General features: G+C 40.0%; 1 non-coding gene across 1 annotated transcript; it reads left to right on the top strand.

Annotated features, from left to right (window-relative positions):
• The first annotated feature begins 2,806 nt into the window (after positions 1-2,806).
• trnak-uuu (transfer RNA lysine (anticodon UUU)) lies at positions 2,807-2,879 on the top strand. The gene has a single exon. It is a non-coding gene; the product is annotated as a tRNA-Lys (tRNA).
• The last annotated feature ends 6,798 nt before the right edge of the window (positions 2,880-9,677 follow it).

Raw genomic sequence — 9,677 nt, forward strand, 5'->3', positions numbered from 1 at the left:
CCTTGAGGGCACGAGAAAGAGTTAGAGAGAGGAAGAGAAAGAGAGAGATGGAGAGAAAGAGAGATCAGTGAAGCGGGTGGTGGGAGAATAACCATGTTAGTTTGTGGAAGCAGAAAGGCTACATCTGTCACTCCGTATTTTCACTCGGATCTTGACAAGGCCCGTGAGCTTGCCACAATAACCTAGCAATCTCTGTTGCTTGTCCAATGGAGGCACATGCACATACACATGCACACAATCACACACACCTACAACACACACTTCAGAGAGTGGGTTTCAGGACCCCCCTGGCTGTTCAGAGATACAGATATAGACATGAAAATGCAGTTACATAAAAATATAGATTTTTTTTCATTCAAATCTGGGATAATTCTATAATTAATGGATTTGTTTTTAATTATTTAGGTTTTTTTTTGTTATTATTCTCCCATAGCACAAGTATATTTTTTTACGTATAATGATAAGCATATTTTATATATGACTTTATTGTTATGGATTTTTGGGAATCATCTGAAAATATGGTTTTGTGCAAGTTATGGGGTAATACATCCCAATCTGGGGTACAAAAGAAAATACCACGTCATGTTTGGTGAGTAGGTACTTTAGGAAAGATTATCTTATTGTCAGAAAGTATGATCATGCTTGAGGAAAGTATCCAGGAAATTCATGTAGGGCAATGTAATGTCTTGTGAAGCAACTGAAACATGGTTATCTGTGATTGTCTGTGTGAGAATGTGTGTGCGCGTATATGTGTTAGTCTGTATGCGGGTGTTGTGTGTGTGTGTGTGTGCATGTGTGCGTGCCCTCTGCTAAGACTATTTCCTCTGCCAGCTTTGGCGATATCACTCTCTCTCAACCCTCTCCTCACCCTCCATGCCCCCAAAGCCATCGGCCGTATGTGCAGCCCCAGAGCCAGGCCCGCTGCCAGGCTGGATATGTGTGTAATAAACTGAGGCGAATGAGAGCAGAGCGAGTTGCTGGCTGAGAGGAATGGAAGAAGAGGGGCAAAGTTGAGAGGGGAATTTTAATCTTGGCTTCAAGTGTATATGATTTTCATCTTTTTGAATTATTAATTTTTCCAGACATTTATAAACTTTGAGACCTTGCCATGCACATCTGCAGATGTCATCGTGTCATATATTATGTGACAATGTGCCGGTCACATGGCTTTGCAAACCGATGCCTTCACGTGATGATGAGACACATCTCTCTTTACGCCTTTTGTTCTCCTGCTTCACGTTGTCTCTCAAAGCAAGTGCTTAGCTAAAGGCTGTAATCAGACAATAACAAAAACAAAACAAATAGAGAGAAACAACAGTGATCTTCTTTGTTTATTGCAGGTGTGATGGACATTTGTAAGTACTTAAAAAAAAGAAACAGAGTTAGAAATACACATAAGCATTCAGCAGACAGTTAACCCCGTGCAGTTAACCCTCAATAGAAGTGTTTAAAAACAGGTGCAGATGAATTTGAAGTAAGTCTGAAGTGTCAATAAAAACATAAACGAATAAAGGCATCCCATAAGAGCGTACCTTCGTCAAGGCCTGTTATAATTCGTGACGACTAAAAATAAAGACAGTATTGTCAATTAATTAATCAATTAATTAATTAATCAGTTATATCATCAGATCATTAAATCAACAAAGAAATAAATCAATAAAAAACATGTCAAACATGTTCTGACCTGTTTGTCTTCTACAGTCAAGTCAATCCGATATTATTCATTCTTGATATTATTTGAGATGGTCAAATAAATTTTCTGCAATGTGCAAGTTTTTGTCGAGATAAAAATCTGACCTTGTAGAGACTTTATTGTCCTAACCCCGAAATGTATTGATTAAAAGAATCTCAATTAAATAAAGGATTTGTGTTATTGAACTGTGCCACAGTGTGGACACCTACCTACAGTGAAAAATGTCATACTCTCACTAATCTCTATTTGCTACCGTTGAAGGAAAAAGTTTTAAAAACCTTCAATATGTAATTTGTATTCTTTCACCGCTCAACTCCAACCTTTCGTAAAATCTCTCTGTGACAGACCAAAAAAGCTACCTGACCAGGATTTTCTTCACCTCCTTCCATGTCCCTTCAGAGGTCACCACTGCAGATCTTCTGCCTCCATTTAACCCAATTCTCTGCATCCTATTCTCTCACACCAACTAACTTGTCCTCCTTCTCCACCATCCGTAAATCTCTTATTCCGTCTTTATTTAGGCCTCCTGTCTGTCAGTTCCAACCTCAGCATCCCTCTAACCACATGTTCACTGTCATTTTTTCTGTACGGGGTCTGTCTCGGTTTGGATGAGCAAGTCTGGCCTCATCTCCAAAACATCTGTCATGCTGTTTTGAGGATATGTTGAGGGGCAAAACTATTGAAAAGCAAGTAATAATTAAAAAATAAGAATTATGATACAGATTGAGAGATAGAAGGAGGTGTGGGGGGGGGGGGGGGATAACTGTAGAGGTGAGTAGTCTGCCCTTATTTATCAAATTTCAAGATTCAAGATGTTTCATTGTTATGTGCATAGAATAAAACAACAATTTGATACTACCTAAAGAAATGTTTCTCTTTTCAACGCTACCCAACCAATCAATATCAGAACATAACTGCAAGTACAGTCATACACGTAGGGAAACTTCCTTCTATTTATTCATCATTCCTGTCCTTGTCATCACCACTACTGTTCCACACCCACACCTGTGTGCATGGAGCTCACATGGAGCTTCTCACCCACTTGTTTCAGATAAAAGTGAGTCACCCTTAGGATCCAGCAATTGGACCAAATACTTATGACAATCGATCAGAGCCCGGATAGCTCAGTCGGTAGAGCATCAGACTTTTAATCTGAGGGTCCAGGGTTCAAGTCCCTGTTCGGGCGTAGCACCAGATTTTGTGGGCACTGTGGCGCAGGAGGTATAGCGATTGTCCTCTCTTGCCATCTCTTCCTAGCATGTCGAAGTCTTGTTGAATAAGACACTGAACCCCCAACTCCTCCCCTGTCGCTGGTTGACAGCAGCCTACTGCTCATGGTTCGTCCATGATGGTTTCAATTACATAGAACAATTAATTATTATTATTATTAAATCTGCAGGAGCGATGTCATAAGAAGGTAAAACTGTTGACCCTTGTCACACTTGAGTGATATGAGTGAAGGCTGAGAATTTTGAAATATTTTCTACACACTTGGATGATTTGTGTCATAGGCAGATTCTTTTTGTGTTATGGATGTGATTGTCATAATCTTGTTTAAGACCTGCGTACATCATTCAGAAATATTGTATGTATCATCCTTTTTTAGCATGCACAAGATAAAAAGAACTGATTTCTTTATTAGTTTTTACTTTTAAAAGACAATAAAATCCAATCCAATGCCATTATTCAGACAGATAATGATAGTAATAAAGTGTGCGTCGCATGGTTTACATTAAGAGTGTAAACCTTAGTGTTGCTCAGTTGGAACAGCAGGCGTCCCTTCAGATCAGATGGTTGGCTAGTGTAAAGACCTTTGAGACTGCAAAGTTTGAAAGTTAATTTATTTGATTAATTAATTACATTAATTTAGACTATCATGAATTATACCTCTGACATTCGTAACATTCGTACATTCGGATTTATTCAGTTATTAGTGCTATTGTTATTTTTATTTTTTTAATTTTCTGCATAAATCGAAGCAAGTCAAACACTAACCATACAGTATCCGTAGCCGTGCTCCAGCCGTGCACTCTCTAATGAGGCCTCAACAATGAGTCGCAGAGGAAGCGCTAGACTGTCAACTTTTCTCAACCAATTCCACTGCTTTATCAGCTAGATGGAATAGAGAGCAAATGATGTTCCCGCAAAACCATACCTCTGCTCTGTTGCAGCGGTACAACACACTTTGACACCTCATCATTGCTGTTATGAAGAAGAACACCGGCTTCTCGGAGGAACCACTCGTACTGTATGCTCGTTTGCCAAGGAATCTTCAGTGGCAAATTACTCACATCAAACTGCGGTGACACAACTCGGAAAAGTACAAGGGTAGAGGGAGGTGGATGTCGCTGCCCTGGGGAAACCCAGATAACATTCGATGATACTTCAGGTTGCCAATTAACTTTGAAACTGCTGTGAGCATAACCAAAAAGACAATGATGATAATGATGGGGGTGATGAAGGATGTTGGCAACTTTTTGAGGAAATGTGAGGAGGTGGTGTGCTTTGCTGGCGCTGAGAAGAGAGTAGGTGAGGTGAATGAGCAGGAGGGGGTTGCATGATAGGGGGGAAAGAACAAGGCATTTTAGATCTTTTTCACCCGACATCCGCCTCAACAGATTTTTCTCTTTTAAGTGATTTCCATCTCAAACCCATTCCTGTCATGGGCAATAACACTCGACTCCTTTCAGCCAGGCAGGATAAGCGAGTGAAGTTAGAGAACATGGTTACAGTACGTTTGATAGATTCCTCCACACTCTGCTCTCATCCAAATGACACCAATCTCATTTTTGAAGAAGAGCACATTGTTGCACTTTTTGGGGTATTTCGTGGAACACTGAGTGTTTGGTACATATGACGCCAAAGAATGGCTCGTGTTATTTGTCAAGGGCTTTGTTTATGCTTTTTCAGAAGTAGTTTTTGTTGAAGCTTTATATCCATTATCCAAAACTCAGACATACAAGTACACCCCACCCTCACTCACACACACTCCTGGTTGCGTTCCTCTGCATTGGCTGTAATACTGATATTAAACTTGGGCACAGATCATTGCCTTCACACTATCTTTGACTGTAAAGTAAAGACCAGCGGTTAATTAATTTTTTATCTTTTGCTATAAGTCTCAATTCTAATGCCCATGCAATATAATTTCCTACTTGATTGTTGTGATTAAGCAATTAGTATTTTAATGTATCAAAGTCAGCTCTTTTTTTCTTCTTCCTACAAGATCATTCTGTTCAATAGTTTAAATATCATGATTTCTTTAAATGAGACACTATTTTTAAAGTGAAACTTTCTGTGATTCCCCATGTCTGATATTTCCATTGCCAGTCCTAGTGGTCTGCCAAATCAGCTCAGAGTAGCAAACACACCGGCTGAAGCATTTAGAATAATGGTGAATAACTAACACAATTAACCAGCACATAATCGCTGGCATAATTTTCTAGGGATGAGGGAAGTTGGATTATATATGATGGTTTATCACAGCGAGAAAAGTAGATTACAATCTGGGGAGGATAACAAGTAGTTGCTGTGAGTTATGTTTTGGTACTGCGGTGGAAAAAGTGGAAATGAAAATGGGCGTCTGCTCAAAAGGTGTTTTAGCTACTTGTTTCATTCTTCTTGCTTTATCTTTCACTATTTGCTTCTTGTAGCTGGAAATAATCAGTGCCACCCATGCATTTCCACTCAGACAAGAGCGTGTGGCCGAGAGATATAAACGGATCCAGGTGGAAGAAGATACAGTTATTTCAGGTATTTCTCAGAATGAACACAACAGAACCTTGGCTTATGAATTTAGTTCATACTTTGACTCCAGCTCGTGACCCGAAATGTTTTCAAACCAAATCAATTGTTCCCATTGAAATGGATGTATATCTCCAGACCCAAAAAATATACTGCACTCTTTTGAAACTCCTTCATGGGGTTATTTGTGGCAAAAATACAAAAGGAATTAAATATAACCTTAATTGTTACTGTGCTTCTAGTGTTCTCTCTCTAGTTGAAAGCACTTATACTCAGCGTTTCGCTCACTAAATCAGCAAAAGTAAAGCCTTCTCTCATGAGACCCTCGCTAACACTATCTCCAGCAAGCAGTCTTTTATTAATCCAAATTTAGAACCACTTTTCTACATCTTCTAAGACTTGAGACCTCAGCTTTGTTACCATTGTCACCCCTTAAACCACATCAGCCGACTGGAGCGCATCTTCATTCCTCAGGATTGTACAGACGGTTGACTTAGCTATGTCATAATGCTAGGCGAGAACACAAACACCACTCTCACGTTTAGCTATAATTTCCTTCTTCAAATCAACTGTAATTCTTAACTTCTCCTTAACAAAACTACCACAAACCACCTTTTTTGTGAGACATAATTAGGGATATTTTACCGACATGGAGTACCACACACAACTGCCACTATGCTAGAATGTCAAAAAGCCTTGTTTTTGCACCAAGACTTGTTTGTGGCGCGATCAAAATTTGATCAAAAACTCTGTTTATAGGCTGATTTGTTCTCGATTTGCGACGTGTGTAAGGTGATGTTCAACTGAGTCTGGAATGCGGGGCATTAATGATAAACCATGAATACTATGAATCAATTTTCATCTAATCACAATTTGAAGCTGAAATAAAAGTTGTCATAATCCTCATTAGATTAAATCTCCATTGGGTAAAGAAAATGACATGAAAGATGTACAACTCTGTTTCAAACCTATGATGAAATATCATGTAAATGAGATGATGAGAGAATGAACAAAACAAGACTAAACAAACAAAAAAAGAACATTCATTTATTTATCATTGATGCCACTTATCCTGCAGTCAGTGTTGCAGGGCAACGGAAGCCTTTTTCAGTTGACACTAGGCTAGGGGAGGAGTACAACCTGTACTCTCACCAGTGTAAAGAGTAAACAGTGTTAATGTAAAGAGACATACACTATTCATCCTCTCATTCACAAATGTAGACGATTTATGATTTACTGATGAACCTAATGCATATTTTTGGACTGTGGAGGGAAACTAAACATGCAAACTCCACACAGAACTCCCCCTGTCAGAAATGGACTTCTTGCTGTGAGGGGGAGCGTTATCATTGTTCCACTACGACAATCAGACTCTAGTTGTATTTTATTTTATTGAATTTATCTTTTATTTTATTAAATTACATTTTATTGTATTTTATTTTAGTTTGGATGTTTGACACAGTTACTCCATGAATGGAGTCAAAACTCTTTTTCAAGTGGGCTTCTTTGAATGTTAACCCTCAACACGAGCATCAGCGAGTTTAAGATACTAAGTATTTTTCTGTGAACGAGTTCAGTGTTTGGCAATATAATGTTTAATGTGAATATAACACCCAATTTCATCATAAAGGCTACGGCTCACATGCTACATAATACCATATTAAAACAAATGGTGGTGAGTGGTCGGAGGGTGGAAGTAAATGAAGCGTTTTACAGAGCAAATTCTATGCAGGTTAGATCAATTACGTGTTGATTAAGCATTTAAGAGAGACATAGGAGAAACCTGACTGAGAGTGGCATGCTGTAATGGAAAGGGGGGGGGTGAAAGCTTTCAATAATTAATGTGAGATGGAAGTTAGCTTTCCGCCAGAGAGGCAGCATTTTGAAAGTGTCTGACCAAGAACGTAGATATGCAGGAAAATGTGTGTGTTTTGTGGCGTGGAGAAGAAAGCGCCAGCTGAGTTGGCAGCACAACCAAGAGTGACATCCCAATCTCCTACATCACCAGGCTCAGACCCCCCCTGTCTTCACTGGCTCTGCTGACTCCACACGTCCGCAAAAAGTGGCTCTCCAAGCGCTTCTACTGTTATTAAAAGTGGCATGAAGTTGACTATCCAAAAATGTAGGCTACGTTTCCTCTTGCACACAAAGACACGATTTCTGCGGCTGACCACTTGGTTGAGATTGTCTCTTGTTTTCAAACTAAGGGTGGTGAATACTTCTAGATACTGTCTGTGGAATAGAAGAGAAAGAGAGAAATGAACAAGCTTGCGAAGTAAGATAGATGTGGCTTCAAATATTTAAACTGTTGATCTTACAAGTGTAGCATTAACACACATACCACTTAAATATGTAATGCAAAGGCCATGCACTTCCTCTCAGGAGCTAAGCCTGAAAAGAGACTCCAGGCTGACTGGGACTCTTTACTCAATCAAGGAAAATATGACAATAGATTTAATCAGACTGCACAAAAAAAAGAAATAAGAAAAATGGCACGATTCCAAAAAAGAAAGATACAGCTATCTCAACACAATAGCCATTTCGGATAAGCAATGAGTGCAACTTTTTTTTTTATCTGTATTTGTTGAGGCACCATATTATTATTATAACTGATGTAATAGGTTTTCTGGAGAACCGTAATGATAAAGTGCCAAAAAAGAAAAAAGGTTGACCAACTTGATGGTCATTGACAGTTTAATAAATATAAATTAAATACAAATCAAATCTTGTGTTACCTGAATATGAACATTTATTTCATTTTTAGTGTTGGTGATGAGTAAATATGTCTTATGGGTATGATCATGCTCATTTTTCATTGACTGTAGAGAACATGATGTAGTTTATTTTTTTTCAATCTAATTGATTATAAATGCAGCCTCAGGGCGGCACTGGCCAGTGTCTCCCCGAGCCAGCCTCGGGGAGACACAGAGCTGTGTCTCCCGGAGCCGGTCTCAAGCCCTGATATGTGAAGAGGGTTTCGTCAGGAAGGGCAAAATTTTGCCATAACCAAACATGTGAATTGATCATAATAACCAGATCATACCGGATCAGTCTAGGCCCTTGTTAACAATGACCGCCATTGGTACCGATTACCTACAGGGTACCATTGGAAACTGGGCTACTGAGTGGCAGAGAAGGAGGTCAGGTTGGTGCAGGACATGTATGCTAGCTGTGAGACAGTGGTGTGGTGTGCTGTAGGGGTAACAGAAAAGTTAAAGGTGGAGATGGGACTCCATAAGGGATCAGCTCTGAGCCCATTCATGTTTGCAGTGGTGATGGACAGGCTGACAGATGAGGTTAGACAGGAATCTCCATGGACCATGATGTTCGCAGATGACATTTTGATTTGTAGTGAGAGCAGAAAACAGGTAAAGGAAAACTAGAGAGGTGGAGGTATGCGCTGGAAAGGAGAGGAATGAAAGTTAGTCACAACAAGACAGAATATACTGTATGTGTGTGAATGCGAGGAACTCGGGTGGAACGGTGTGGCTACAGGGAGGGGAGATCAAGAAGTTGGAGGACTGTTGACTTGGGGTCAACAGTCCAGAGCAATGGAGAGTGTGGAAAAGAGGTGAAGAGACGGCTTCAAGTAGGTTGGAATGGGTGGAGAAAAGTGTCAGGGATACTATATTATCGAAGACTATCAGCCAGAATGAAAGGAAAGGTGTACAAGACAGTTGCGAGACCAGCGATGCCGTATGGCCTAGAAACAGTTGCGTTGGCCAAAAGACAGGAGGCAGAGCAAGAGGTTGCAGAGATGAAGATGTTGAGGTTTTCTTTGGGAGTGACCAGGATGGATAGGATTAGTAATGAGTCTATCAGAGGAACAGTACATGCTAGACGTTTTGGAGAGCAGGTCAGAGAAGCCAGACTGAGATGGTTCGGTCATGTACAGAGGAGGGATAGTGAATATATTGGGAGACAGATGCTGAAATTGGAGCTGCCAGGCAGGAGGTCTCAAGGAAGACCAAAGAGAAGATTTATGGACGTAGTGAGAGAGGATATCAAGGTAGTTGGTGTGAGAGAGGAGGATACAGAGAATAGGGTTAGATGGAGAAAGTACATTTGCTGTGGCGACTCCCGAAGGGAAAAGCCGAAAGAAGAAGAATACCAATCTAGTTGATTGTAGTTTGAATACTTGACTACATAATTGATTATTAGCCCGAGCTCTCACATTGACCTTTTTGGTATGTCCACTGAGATAATGCCAGAACACAATTTGAATCTCTCTGCCCATAAC

This window comes from Fistularia commersonii, chromosome 35 (assembly GCF_037954325.1).
Source record: "Fistularia commersonii isolate RoL2024-O1a breed Wild chromosome 35, RoL_Fcom_v1.0, whole genome shotgun sequence".
NCBI lineage: Eukaryota > Metazoa > Chordata > Actinopteri > Syngnathiformes > Fistulariidae > Fistularia > Fistularia commersonii.